This window comes from Chiloscyllium plagiosum, unplaced genomic scaffold, assembly GCF_004010195.1.
Source record: "Chiloscyllium plagiosum isolate BGI_BamShark_2017 unplaced genomic scaffold, ASM401019v2 scaf_9533, whole genome shotgun sequence".
Lineage (NCBI taxonomy): Eukaryota > Metazoa > Chordata > Chondrichthyes > Orectolobiformes > Hemiscylliidae > Chiloscyllium > Chiloscyllium plagiosum.
This window is the reverse complement of record NW_025214746.1, coordinates 34,423-50,000: the sequence shown is the minus strand read 5'-3', so window position 1 is coordinate 50,000 and position 15,578 is coordinate 34,423. Positions and strand designations below refer to the sequence as shown.

At 37.6% G+C, this 15,578-nt stretch overlaps 1 long non-coding RNA gene across 1 annotated transcript in view; it reads right to left on the bottom strand.

The window, feature by feature from the left end:
* Window positions 1-7,766: 7,766 nt before the first annotated feature.
* The window catches only part of LOC122548016, a 31,287-nt gene continuing 23,475 nt past the window's right edge, over window positions 7,767-15,578 (bottom strand). The window contains exon 3 of the long non-coding RNA XR_006311154.1: window positions 7,767-7,991. This is a non-coding gene — a long non-coding RNA (uncharacterized LOC122548016). The remainder of the gene's footprint in view (window positions 7,992-15,578) is intronic.

Below are 15,578 nucleotides of genomic sequence, written 5' to 3'. Positions count from 1 at the left end.
ATTCAAAAGGGCCACAACACACTGCAGTACACCAGAACTGCAAAAAGAGGAAGAAGAACAACTATACAATGTATTCGCCAAAAACGGATACCCGTGCAATTTCATCAACAGATGCCTAAGGGAAAGACAACGGAATGAGGACATGCTCCGTATCCATGAACACCAACTAGCCACGAAACAACATGACTAGCTATCCTTAGTAGCCACACACTCAGATGACAAGCAACATGAGTTCGACTGGGACAACACTACTATTATAGGACAAGCCAAACAGAGAACAGCCAGGGAATTCCTAGAGGCATGGCACTCATCCACAGATTCAATCAATAAGCACATCGACCTGGACTCAATATACCGGCCACTGCCATTGACAGCTGGAACTGACAAGCGGAAGCGGCAGATTCAAACTACTACAAATGCCAGAGGAAAGATCACAGAAGCGCTTCACAGGAGGCTCCCAAGCACTGAGGATGTCACCTGGACAGGGGACGAAACGTCTGCAACACAAATTCCCAGCTCGGCGAACAGAACCACAACATTCTCTCTGTTTCTGGAACCAAAATGCTCTGGTAAAATCCTTGCATCCCAATTCTATTAATATATCCAATACAGGCTTTCCATTTTCATTTCCATTTCCTATATGAGCAGAAAGATTGCTACTTTGGTCCAATTAGCAACCAATTTGGTTATCTGTGAAACTCATTTCACATCAAGACACTTATAACCAACAGAGAATTAAACCATACCTGGTCTGGATTGAAACCTAGAACTAAATGCTGCCGTATCCTTGGTATTGAGCCACCCATTCACCACAATTATGAATCTAAAATATGTCAGGCATTGCTCTGTTACAAACAGAAGGTACACTACGTATTAGCTGAGACCAGTAAGTTTACATGCCAATTGAAGTGATTTTACCAAAAAGAATGTTTTTACATCTTTAAACTTCTCCGTAACTGAGGATATGGTTAAACAATATGCCATCTAACAGATTTTTACCTCCCACTTTATTTATCTGCAGGGGGTTAAGAAAGATTATAGAAACTAATATTTACGAAACAAATCACCTCAATTTTGTATTTCTGTGGTTTAACAACTTAATTTCACAAAAAAAACCTGAAGTTGAATTGTTATGTTTCAGCCAATGTTACTATCAGACAAGTCAGATTCCAAAATGAAATCTCGCTTGATAATCATATATTATTTTAGTTTTAATTTAACTTGGTGGTTTTCCACTGCAACATAAAACCAAATCGGCAGCCTTGTGTTTAACTATAAAACATAAGTTTACTGCACAAAAGAAACAAAAATAAAATAAACCAAGCTATTCATCTATAATTGTTTGAAAATTTTCAAAACAGGTGGCAAAATAATCCCATCTATTCCCCTACACCATCACATATACTTACTCAAAAACAACTACTGCTTTTCAGTTCTGGACCTATATGCAGTGAAGTCTTTTTCTTTGGTTCACACAACTAAGATCTTAGACCTTCTCAGCTTTGAATAACCAATACAAGTTTCTAGATAAACACTACTAGTATGGAAGATTTCGCAAACAGCACTTTTCCACTGAGGTAATTTACTTTCTTAACTACACTGAACAATCTCCTTTTTCTCTGAGAAATAAAACTTGCATCTGACTTCAGAACCCCTTCAAATTAAACCTAAAGGTTTTTAAACTACATTAAAAAAACAACTTGCTCATCAGAGACTCTGCTATGCCAACAGTTTAATATTTTGTTGAATATAAACAAACTTCCATTAACACCCCAGGAGTTCCATACTAGTTTAAAAATTACAGCTTCTCAAAAACTGATCTAGTTAATTCTTAAAACCTTTCACCAAAAAAAAACCCAACATTCAAATGCCACTAGTTTAAAATCCAAACTCATTTTAAGAAATGCTATACAAAAAAAACAAAATCACATGTTACATGGACTGTACTTAACACTAATAACAGAAGTAACAAAGGGGCATAAATTTACAGCATTCAAAATTATAAATAACAAGTCCATGTTTATTTTATTTGTTCCATTTCATCAAACGTTCAAAAAAAATGATGGTGAGGGTGCTGTTTTACATATGGAGATTCCTATGTTGAAGGATTCTGGTGGCAGGAATTCAAATGTAGCAGTTTACTTCAACTGAATAGGCTAGGGAAGATAAGGGTCACAATTTTGAAGTGTGCATGATCAGAGCCAGGTTACATGTTACAAGATTGGTTCTTTCCCCCAAAGGTCAGTGGACACGTGGAACACAACTAATAATTCGTTCAGTGAAGGCCATTATATGGAATATCTTAAAGTGAGAGTTGGACCTATGTCTCGCTGAGACAGAGCTGATATAATATTTATCTTTTGTATACAGTATGACAACATTAATCAAGACCAGCATGGTTCTTCAAGTTAAGCTTCAATTGGTGGGTTTCATAGAAATCTTCTAGCCGCCTACTGCCCGACTATAATTGCCTGTGTTCTATTTAGTTTTACATTTACCTTTGAAGTGACAAGGGTTTTGAAGGTTGTAAAGATCAGACAGTCTTTTAACTCATTGCTCGTCTTATTTAATGTGTGTCATTTAATCTTCTGGAAAATATTGTACCATGACTGGCAAAAATAAAATTACGTAATTTTAGATTATAGCATCTACTAAAATGCTAAAGTATCAGGTTTATTTTTCAAATGTCTCACTTTCACATTCTATGTATAATGGACAAACTGTAGGAATACAACAAATACCAACTGAGGAAATGTAGGTCACTCCTTCTCTCAAGCCACTCTGCCATTCAGTAACATTTTTGTGCTTCAAATTCCACATTCCCATCTACCCCCAATAACCTTTGATTCCCTTGACAAACAAAGATATGTCTACCTCTGCCTTAAAAATAATTCAGTGACTATCTCTATTGCCTTTGGAACCAGAGAATTTCAGTCAGTGAAAAGCATTTCTGTCCTGAGAGGGTGACCGTTAATTGTTAAATAGTGCAGCCTATTTTTGGACTCACCCACAAGAGGAAACAACTTTTCTACATTCACCTTGAAAAGACAACTCAGGATCTTATTTCCTGTTCAATAAAGTCATACCTCATTCATTTAAACTCCAACGGAAACATGCCCATTATAATACTTTCTTTATTAGACAGCCCACTCATCCCACTAAACTTCCCATCAACCAACTAAACTTCCTCTGAAGCACCACTGATTCATTAGTTTTCTTCCTCAAATAAGACCACTGAAACAGGACACGGTATTAGACATGTGGTCTCATCAATGATCTCCCCAATAAGTAAATCTCTTCAAGGCAAGAAATAATTAATCAGGAAAATCTCAAGTTAGATCCAGTTAGCTGATCCCTAAACAGCTGTACACTAACTTTACTTAAAGCATGGTACACCAAATCCTCATTATCTACAAGGAAAAGGGGCACACATTTATGCAGATATTAGAAAATGCAGCTTCTACTACCCTGTAACTCTCCTATTTGCCACAAATGGTCATGCATCAGGCTGGATGAGTCTATGAGGGAATCGTAATATCCACACGGAGCCATGGATAGCATATCAGTAGATAAGTGAATGTAAAACTTTATTTTAAAATACACATTTCCAAATCTTAATGGAAAAAGCAGAAAGCTTAAAAGTTCGCCACTTCTGTTTTTATTCCAGTCAAGTATCTATGACATTTTGCTATTTGTTAAACACTTATTCAATGTGGTCAAAGCCAGACAAATTGGAAGCTCGGTGATCATTAAATTTACAGTGCATGATGCAGTTGACACAAAGATAGGTGAAGGGACAGGTGATGTTGAGGAAGAGGGAAGGCTGCAGAAAGACTTGAACAGGCTAGCAGAGTGGTAGATGGAATACAATATGGGCAAGTGTGAGGTTATGCACTTTAGTAGGAAGATAGGTGCAGGTTATTTTCTAAATAGGAAAGGCTTCAGAAACCCTAAGCACAAAGGGACTTAGTAGACCCAGTTCAGGATTCTCTTACAGTTAAGATCAGGTTCAGTTGGCAAGGAAGGCAAATGCAATGTTAGCATTCATTTCAAGAAGGTTGGATACAAGAGCAGAGATATACTGCTGAGCTTGTATAAGGCTCGAATCAGACCCACATTTGAAATATTGTGAGCGGTTTTAGGTTCCACGTCTAAGGAAGGAAGTGTTGGTGTTGAAATGAGTCCAGAGGAGGTTTACAAGAGAGGAATCCTGGAGATGAAGGGCTTGACATAGGAGGTGGTGTTCAGGACTCTGACTCTACATCATTTGATGTAGTTTAGAAGGATAAGAAGGGGGATCTGATTGAACCTTAACAGGATGGAGAGGCCTGGATACAGTGGACATGGAGATGGTGTTTCCGCTAGTAGGAGAGACTAGGACAAGTGCACAGTCTCAGAATGAAGGCACTGCCCACTGGAACTGAGAAGAAGCAGCATTTTTTCAACCAGAGGGCAATTCATTTGTGGAACTAATTGCCGTAGATGGCTGTGGAGGTCAAGTCACTAAGTGTATTTAAAACACAAATAGATTCTTGACTTATAAAGGGATCAAGGGTTATGGGGAGAAGGTAAGAGAATAGGTATGAGAATCATTTCAATCATCATCAAATGGCACAGCAGATTCAATTAGCCAAATATCCAAATTCTACTCCTTTATATCTTATGCTCTTGAGGCTTTTAAACAGTTCAATTCACCCACTAACAGTCAGGAAACTTAAAGAGCTCCTAAACCTCATCTATTCTCAACAAACATCCTGAATTTCTTAACATACACCAAACAACAGCATCTTATGATTATTGCTGAAAATATTTTGAAGTTCCTACGAGATTCACAAAAGCAATTTGAACCCTGTCTAATCAGAAATGTCAATGCTGCATTGTAAATTCAAACATGATTTAAGAACTCAGTGTGAAAAATACTGAGTCATTGTCTGGCTGCGGCAGTGGCTCAGAAATGTTAACTGAAGTATGACTATGCAAACAAATGCTGGAGATATTTCACTTGCTGCAGTTAACAACATCTCTAACATTTGTTCATTCCAGTACTGTATGCAAAATGTTGGTTGGGTGATATATCATCCAGAGTACTTTAATTTGGTGATTTAAGAAAACCAGTTGGGACTATATACGTAACAGGCACTTATATAGGTTTATAGATATAATTAATCTGTAATCAAATATATGTATTTCTAGTTACTTACAGGAATGAAGCATTATAGATTACACATCACAAGCTCCACCTCCTAATGATATTTAGAAGTGAACAAAATGGAAGAGAGATGCTCAACAGTTACAAAGGGAGCAAAACAATGGAGATCCTACAGGAATACAGAAAATGCATGGGGGAACCTGAAAAAGCAATTAATAGAGCAAAGAAGGGATTGAGATAAAATTAGGGAGAATTCCAAGGTAGGTTACAGGTACAAAAGGGGGTGAGAATAACCAGGTTAAGCCAGAGAACATTGGTAGAGTGTTAAATGAGTTCTTCACATGTGTCTTTTTTTTTGGGAGACGGAAGATGCAAGCACAGAATTCGATTAAATGACTTTGACATGCTTGAATAGATTGACACAAGCAGCAAGGAGGTATTGGAGATTTTGACAGACTTAAAAGTAGACAAATCCCCAGATCCAATGTTTTGTATCGCAGACTGCTGTGGAAGACAAGGGAGGATATTAAGGGCCCCAACCCAAATTTTTAAATCAACTCTGGTTACAGAGGAGGTACCAGAGGACAACTAATGAGGCACGAGATGGGTGGTAGAGAATCAGGAAACTGTAGACCAAAGAGTATAACATTAGTGATAGGGAAACTATTAGAGAAAATAGAGAATGAGAAAATAGAGAATGAGAAAATTTATCTCCATCTATAAAGGCAAAGTTTGATCAGAAAGAGTCAGCAATGCCTTGTCAGAGCGAGGTCATTCCTAACAAATCAAATGGATTTTTTGGCAGAGGCAACGAAGTGTTGGGTGAGGGTGGGACAGTTAACATAGTTTATATGAATTTCAACAAGATATTTGACAAGGTCCTACATGGGAATCTGATAAAGAAGATAAAATCTCACTGTATCTAAAATTGGCTGAATGACAGAAGACAGAGGGTGGCAATAAAAGGATATTTGTAACTGGTGTGCAACGGTGTACCACAGATATCAACTCGTGATCCTTTATTAAAATTGTGCGCGTGCAATCTTTTGTAAGAGAAATAAGTAATTGGCTAGGTGGTTGACAGTGGGGTGGAAGCAGGACGGTGCAAACAGAGTGGTAAGGTGGGCAGATCAGTGGCAGATTGAATTTCACACTGATAAATGTGAGGTGCACTTTGGAAAGAAGAACAAGACAAGGTAGTACTCAATGAATGGCAAGAAGTAAGAAGGCCAAAGGAACAGAGGGATCTCAGGGTACTTGTCTGGATTACTGAAGATGGTACAACAGGTCGATAGGGAATTTAAGAAGCCATAGAGGATGCTTGTCTTTCTTGTTGCTTAGAGGGGATTTGAGGAAAAGTTCTTTTTTAAACCCAGGGGGATGGTCTGGATGACTGAGATGGTAGTTGAGGCAGGAAACCTCACAATCTTTAAACAGTACTGGATGAGCACTTGAAGAGCCACAATATTCAAGGCTATGAGACTAATGGAGTACTGGTGAAGAGAAAACAGCTACCATTTCGGGTCCAGTGACTCTTCCTCAAAAGTGATGGTAGCTAGAAAGATGTCAGTTTATACATTTTCCCAGCTACCATCAGTTTTGAGGAAGGGTCATTGGACCCTAAACACTAACTCTGATTTCTATTCACAGATGCTGCCAGATCCGCTGAGTGTTTCCAGCAAATTTTGTTTTTGCTTCTGATTTACAGCAGCCATAGTTCTTTTGGTTTTTATGGGGTATTGATAGACTTTTGGCAATATAAACTTGATGGGCCGAATGGCCCTTTCTGGACTGTATAATTCTATGACCCTTAATTTACTGATGGCAGAGATTTAAAAACAAGATCTGCATCCGAATTTGATCACAGTGGTTCCCAATTTACAAACAATCGAATTATGAATGCTCATACAAGTACTTATGAGCACAATTCCATATATGGTGTTGTATGTTGAAGATCTGACATTTAAACATTGCCTGTGCTTACAAATGGCAGCTATCCATTGTCCTGCAGTGTGCTCAACTTGTGAACAGACGCCTATTTGCAACCTGGAGACTGCCTGAGTTAAAAATCTGACTATTATCAATGATAGGGGCTTTTAACTCTTGCACTTCTTCAGAATTCAAAGTATACAACTTTGAATTAAAACCTGGCCACTATTACAGCTTCCAGACTACAACATTTCAAAATATCATCCCTTTCCTAAAAGGCAGAAATGACAACATGACAAAGTGACAAAGTGTCAGCCACACCCAGAATTTCCACTCTCTTTTAAAAGGATAGATTCCTTTTGGGAGTAGAGAGAGCAATAAATATAGCATATCAAGTTTCAAACAAATATAATCTGTGGAAAAAATATAAAATAACTTGCATGACTCTACTAATTCTGTGTAAAAGAAATCTGAAAGTTTAGATTTTATTCTACATTGATTTTTCACTGACACTACTGACTACAAGTTTAAGAATACCATCTGCAGAATTTTATTGCACATCTGGTTAATGAAAGAGATTAACAGGTAGTCGAATATCTTGAACAAATGCTTTCAAAACAGATTGCATGAAGAGTTACGGACCAATTAAAGGAATAGACTTTGTTGTGCTCTAATTTATTTTTATGCTTGAAGTGAAAACAGGGTAAACAATGTAAAAACACATAGCAATTTATACATCAGATGAATGTATATCAGATATTGTTACCTGTACCAGTCCTCAAGCCAACTGCAGATGATCCTGGTCTACGACTGGTACCAACCATACGCCGTGAACTGGGAGCTTTTGAAGACGTGGAGCTAGCAGAAGATGGCCTATTTCCATCCACCGAATCATCTTCATCAAAATTCTTATCTAGATTAAAGAATAAAAAAAATGAGGAAAATGTCTTCAACAAACACTCCAAAGTATGCTTCAATATAAATAGAGCCATTCTCTACCCTTAGCTGCCAATCAGAGGTGCCACTTTCAACAGTACACATCACTGCTCTATTATCTGGTGACCCCCATTTCTTTTCAAAATGACATCAGAAACACCTCTGAAAAGACTGCAAATTTCTGATCTTTTGTCCATTATATGTTCTACTCTCTTTACATTACATTTAGTGCATTTTAGTTCACTCACTCCTATGCGAAAATGTACAACTATCTCTTACAAGCACAAATTTTTTTGCAGATTAGTCTTCTCATCATCCTGCCCTTTAGCAATCGCAATCACCTCCTCTCCTTCAACAAATTCTATTTGCAATCAATCCAGACAATGATCAATCATGCTCCCACGTGCTAGGAGCCTAAGCACACATTGTCCACTGAGCATTAAAACAAATACTCGTGATATGTTGGAGTGTATGTGTCAGAGTCTAAACGGAATATTCAAGATGACCCTAATGGTGGAAAGATATTGTAACTCTGTTTCAAAGTCTTTAATGACAAAGGCACTATCAAACAAAAACGGGAAGTAATAGGCAATCTCTATTGCTATTAAAACCCACAGAAAGAGTCTGCCTCAAGCATCTCACGGGAGGCGTTAGCAGGACGGCTCGAACAGCTGTCATCAATTTCCTTTGACAAATAAAATGTCAGCTTCATTATCTATTCCAGACTCTTCTGACCTCAATATTAAACAGCTGCATGGTCAAAGGCAATATTAGTGCTTATACTGGTACACTACATCAGATCATCTTTTTGGGAATCTGCGTGTGAATTAAAACGTAAGTACTGTTTCTTAACCCACATTTGACTAGTTAGCCTCTTCATGAACTGCAGTAGAGGTCTAAACATTAATATGGATAATGAACAATACACAAGATACCTTTTCAATCTGACTTCAAATATGTTCTTAATATCATAAAAAAGACACTTGCCCAGAGCATTTACTTTATATAAGACACTTAAAAACAGTTATAATTTAAAAAACGATATGCTTCAATAATGCAGAAAGCAATGCTTCCCCCACTGTCAAGAAAAAACGCATCGCTAGTTTCCCAGCAACACATAGTTCAGAAACTAGGAAGAGGTTTGTGTGTTTAATAACAGTGAATCTATTTTTGAATAGGAGAGGATTGATTGTGTCCCTAAAATATGGGTTTAACACATTCTTTAATTATATCAACATAATGTTCATTACAAAGCCAAACAACTTGAAAAACTACATGCGCTGATGAAAGACAATTTTACCCACCAAATGTAGTCAGTCAAATCATTCAGAATCAACTTTCTACCTACCTGGTCTTAACAGAAAAATCATATCACGTATGAACTTAGCTGCAAGGTAATCAGGACCCATACAATGTAACAATAAAGCAGCAGTGGAGGTGATGTTGAAGACAGGAGGATATGATAGGAACCCAACCATGATTTTTATACTATTACAGCTAAAGATTGTGTCATGAGTTATCGTCTATACAATTATTCACTTATTCAAACATCATATTTATGTCCTAAACAGTTTGGAATCAGTGTCCAAGTGGGGGCAAGTTTTAAAAAAATCCCAATCAGAAACAAATAACCATGGTCAGTGTTTGGATTTGACAGGTCCATCTGTGACATCACCAGTCGACTAAGAGAGAGATGGTAATTATCCAAGCTGACGTGTACAGGGTGACTTCATGGAAAACCAATGGGAAGGTTTCTGTAGTAATAGTCATACACTCAAGTTGATGAACAGGGGATGTGGAGGAGAGAGAGCAGGAAGAAATGAGGAGTGAGTCAGGTTTTATTTCGGGTATTTACTTCTGATATTTTACCAATAGAATCACAGTAATAATCCATTAACTTAAAACGTTAAAAAGATGACATTTTTTTTCAAAAATAAAGCATATAAATTGCATATTAAAGAAAACACTAACTTTAAAAGTAAACCATTACTTCTACTATTTAAAATTGAACTTTTATTTTCATAATTTTATCATCTTAAGCTTCTGAACAGAAAAATTATAAGGGATTAAATGCTTGAGAAATAGAGTAGCTGCACAAAATTTGTTCTGCCTCCTGACAGAAAACTCCACAATTGCAACTAAACCAACTCGATAAGAATTTCCTTTTTGGCTATGCAATTCGCAATTCAGTTAATGAACCCATTTGACTTCTGATTAAAAATAAAAACATGAATTATAAAAATAAAAGCAACTGAAAGATTAAAAAGGAAATATTAAGCAAACAAAATATAAATACAGTAAAAATACAAACCAATTTTAAAACTTTTTCCATGGGGTGGGGTGGGTGTGGGAAGCGGGAAGAGGTATAGTGGTAACGTCATTGCATCTGTTTTTATCTACAAGACAAAGTTTTCGTTTAACACCTCAGCTATACCTCGAACTCCCAACTGGAAATCACCATATTGGACCTTACTCCTCCATTAATTAATCTTTACTTATAAACGCTTATTTAAAAAAAACTCGGAGATTCCCCTTTCCAATATTTTTCATGATCCCATTTTGTTTTTCGAACTTGCTTTTGCATTTCTGTTCTGAACATTCTGTATTCGGCATGGTTCTCAATCTTGTTTACTGCCCGATATTTAGCGTAAGCACAGCTTTTTCTTCTTTAACTTAATTTCTGTCTGCTTTGTCATCAGGGAGATCTGGATTTGTTTCCCCTCCCACTTATGAGGTAACAAACCTCAATGGGGTCTGAGCCATCTCCTCTTCAACAGTAACCTCCTGTTCAGCTATTATTTCTTTTTCCCACCAATCTTTGGTTCTAAACCTATATCATCCAGTTCGGTTTTTGATTCAATGAAGTCAGTTTTCCATCAGTTGATTACTCTCTCAGCACTGACTAATTTTATTTTGCACCATCACTCTAAACCTTACAATACAATTATCATTATCCCATAAATGTTTCCCCACTTATCACATGATCTACTTGATCCACTTCATCCTAAATCCTCTCTTGTAAATTGGAAAATCAACTGAGATCTAATAAAATTCCAATGATCTGATTACAAGTTAGACATAATATAGTTTTAAATTGATATGTCAGATTGAAATTGTTGTAAAGTCTATCACAAACTAAAAGGGACAAAATATCACAGCAATTACATTGGTGCTTGATTCTAAAATTTTCAAATATGTGCAAACTATAGGGGATAAAGATAGCTCTGCAATTAGCTTACAGACATACATTTATGAAACATCACTTTATAAGAAAGACATCCTGAAACAGATTGCACATTTCATAAGTCTCAAATAACAAACCGTAAATTTGAAATAGTAGTCAGATGATAATACATTCAAACTCAATTAAAATCCAAGTATTTTCTGCACGTTTGGAGATAAACTGTTCTTACTACCCAGTTCCATAGCAAATATAAAAAAATTGATGGATGGATCTGTCAGAGGCTAATCACCTTAGCCCCAGGGTATCATTTCAGGAGTTTCTCAGGGGAGGGTGCTTGATCCAAACAGCTTCAGCTGCATTCTCAACAACCTCCATTCGTCACTAAATCAGATACCAACCAGATATCCTAAATTAATCTAATCCCATTTGCCAGCATTTGGCCCATATCCCTCTAAATCCTGCCTATTCACTTACTCATCCAGATGCCTTTTAAATGTTGTAATTGTATCAGCCTCCACCACTTCCTCTGGCAGCTCAATCCACATACACACGCTCTGCATGAAAACGTTGCACTTGTGTCCCTTTTAAATCTTTCCCCTCTCACCTTAAACCAACATCCTTTAGCTTTGGACTCCCTTACCCTGAGAAAAAGACCTCGGCCATTCACCCTATTCCATGCCCCTCGTAATTTTATAAACTTCTAGAAGGTCACCCCTCAGCCTCTGATGCTCTAGGGAAAATAGCCCCGGCCTATTCAGCCTCCTCCCGAAAGGTCATACCCTCTAACCCTAGCAACATCCATGTAAATCTTTTTTGCAACCTTTTCAGTTTAACAACATTGTTCCTACAGCAGGTGGACCAGAATTAAATACAGTATTCTGAAAGTTGTTGAAACATTCTCTGTAAGGAAGAAGGTATTTGGCCCAAATCAGATAGAAGGTTTAGGGCTTTGTTGTTTCAGACACAATTATATAAACTTAGATTAATAAGTTTCAGAAAGATATGCTCAAAAACAGTTCAGTTTTATATTTTAAAAGCATGCATGAGACAATGTGCATTAATTTGTATGGTTATTTTGAGTTTGAATTTGCTTTAATATCAACAATTATTGTAGAATCATATATGGATTTTCTAAATAAAGGATACTGATTGGCTTAGGAGAAAGTGAGGACTGCAGATGCTGGAGATCAAAGTCGAAAAGAGTGGCGCTGGAAAAGCACAGTAGGTCAGGCAACATCCCGATTAGAGGCTTATGCCTGAAAAGTCGATTCGCCTGCTCTTCGGATGCTGCCTGATTTGCTGTGTTCTTCCAGTGTCACACTTTGATACTGATAGACTGAGTTGATCATTGGAATGATAGTTAATCCCTAGAAGATAACATTGTATGTACTAACAGACACACTAATTGCTTTGCTGGTACCATCTCATGAATCTGAGGGTTAAACTTAAGAGAAACAAGCTCTAACATGCCGCATGTTAGGCTAGTTGAACGCATGATGTTGGAGGACATTAGGATGGATAGAGGATTGGCTAACTAATAAAAAGACAGAGTTTGGGATGTGGGGGCCATTTTCAAAAATGGAGTACCACAAGAATCAGTGCTGGGGCCACAGTTATTCACAATATATATTAATAGCTTGGATGAGGAAAGTGCATGTACCATAACCAACGGTTGGAGATGACATAAACATAGTGGGAAGGCAAACATTTATGATGACAGAGCAGATTCATCAGGCTGAGTGACCTACTTCAGCGCCTACAGCATCTGGTCTTAGTAAAGGATTGATTTCATAACATGATCAACCTGTGAAAAGAGTGATTCAGGGAACATTTGGAAGTAATTACACTCAAATAACCATCACTTTAAAGAAACGAAATAGGAATTGAACATATACTCAAACCAAGACTGATTATGGATTATACGTGCCTGTGTAGGCATCACCCAGTCAATTATGAATCTATTCATGCAATGTCTGAATTAAATCAGCATTCAAAGAAATTTCTAATCATGCTATCTATTGTGGTTGGGAAGGAGTTAATAAAGGGCAATATTTTGGTAGTTGCAGGTGTGCAGAAAAGGAGGAGGAAACAGCACCCCAGCCAACTGAGGATTCGTGTTCCATTTTGGAGTGGCAATGTCCACTACTTGATTAAGTGCCATTTCTATTGTACTTGTTGTGATAATTTAATAAATTGGCAAACTTTGTCTAAACACACTTAAACCTAGAGTGGTCTCATATTTAGCATGCACGACAATTAAAGTTCAATTAGTTTGAGGAATACTAGAATGCCATTCTGAGAAAATTATAATTATTGCAGTAAACCTTCGTGCAACTTCAAATATTTTTTGCATAACATTGCTACACAAGCTGGTGGGTATCTTACAATAATGATTTACACGGGAAGACACTTGACTGCCAAATAAGCACTGCCAAAATGTTTTAGACAGACATTTCCTTCCAGATGCATAAATTTATAAATATCTGTCAAACATTGTTTGCTAACCAAGACATTTTTGTTTGCAATTCATTTCTTATTCAAGCCCAAGTCATTCATCAGATTTCATATTCTCTCTAGTGCAAAAACCGGCGACAGCCACCTCGGCCTCACTCCAGCATACTTGTTGCTGAGGCCGTTATCCAAAGCCATATCCAGACCCGACCAATTCAACACACTCCCACCATCCATAAACTTCAACTCTCTCAAAACTGCTTTGCATATTCAATACAGCACCAAGTTACGCACAAACTTTGTCTTTTCTGATCTGCATTTGCTCTAAATTCCACATGCTGTCAATGCAAAATTCTTTTTGAGCTTTAAATTCCCTTCAAGGATTTTAGCAAGCCATTTGATAAGGTTCCCATGGTAGGCTCATTCAGAAAGCAAGGAGGCATGGGCTACAGGAAAATTTGGCTGTCTGTGTACAGAATTGAGTGGCCCATAAAAGACAGAGGCTGGTAGCTGATGGAAAGTATTCAACCTGGAGCTCAGTGATGAGCAGTGTTCCGCAGGGATCTATTCTGGCACCGCTGCTCTTTGTGATTTTTATAAATGACTTGGATGAGGAAGTGGAAGGGTGGGTTAGTAAGTTTGCTGATGGCACGAAGGTTGGAGGAGTTGTGGATAGTGTGGAGGGATGTTGTACGTTGCAACAAGACATTGACAGATGCAGAGCTGGGCTGAGAAGTAGCAGTTAGAGTTCAACCTGAAAAAGTGTAAAGTGATTTATTTTGGAAGGTCAGATTTGAATGTAGATTACACGGTTAAAGGCAGTATTGTCAGTGTGGAGGAACAGAGGGATCTTGGAATCCACATCCACAGATCCCTCAAAGGTGCCACCCAAGTTGAGAGGGTTGTTAAGAAGGCACATGGTGTGTTGGCTTTCATTAGCAGGGGGATTGAGTTTAAGAACCGCAAGGTTATGCTGCAGCTCTATACAGCCCTGGTTAGACCACATTTGGAATATTGTGTTCAGTTCTGGTCACCTCATTATGGGAAGGATGTGGAAGCTTTAGAAAAGGTACAAAGGAGATTTATCAGGATGCTGCCTGGACTGGAGGGCATATCTTATGAAGAAAGGTTGAGGGAGCTAGGGCTCTTCTCATTGCAGCGAAGAAGGGTGAGAGGTGACTTGACAGAGATTTACAAGATGATGAAAGGCATAGATAGAGTGAATAATCACAAAGACACATAATTTTAAGGTGATTGGAGGACAGATTTGGGGAAATGTCAGAGGTAGGTCTTTACACAGACAGTGGTGGGTGCGTTGAATGGTGGTAATAGAGTCAGATACATCAGGGACATTTAAACGACTCTTGGATAGGCACATAGATGACAGTAAAATGAAGAATATGTAGGTTAGTCTGATCTTAGAGTAAGATAAAAGACTGGCACGACATCGAGGGCCGAAGGGCCTGTACTGTGCCATACTGTTCTATATTCTATGTTCTTTCCTCATAAAATAATCCACTATTCCCGATACTCATCTCGTTAACATTCTCTAAATTAGCATATCTTTTTTTTAAAGAAATCAAAACTATAAGCAGTACAGGCTAGTGATGAGGTTGGTTGTCACTAGAAAATGAAAGGAAATGACAGGCCATATGAATGTCACTTTGTACTAAGGAACTAAGCAAGCAGGAAAAATTGATAGTAGGACAAACTTACATAACATTCAGAATAAAGTGCAAATTTTTAGAATGCAAATAGAAACAAACATTGACTCTTTCTTTCTTTATGAACACAGTCGCCCAAGGCTGCGAATTTTGTGTTCTTTCAGTTTTGCTTGTTCTTGACCTTTTTGTCAGCTTTTTATTCGTGATGCATTGACCTTTTTATCCTTTAATGAACTATCTGGTTTGTCAAGAGCAAAATACTGTG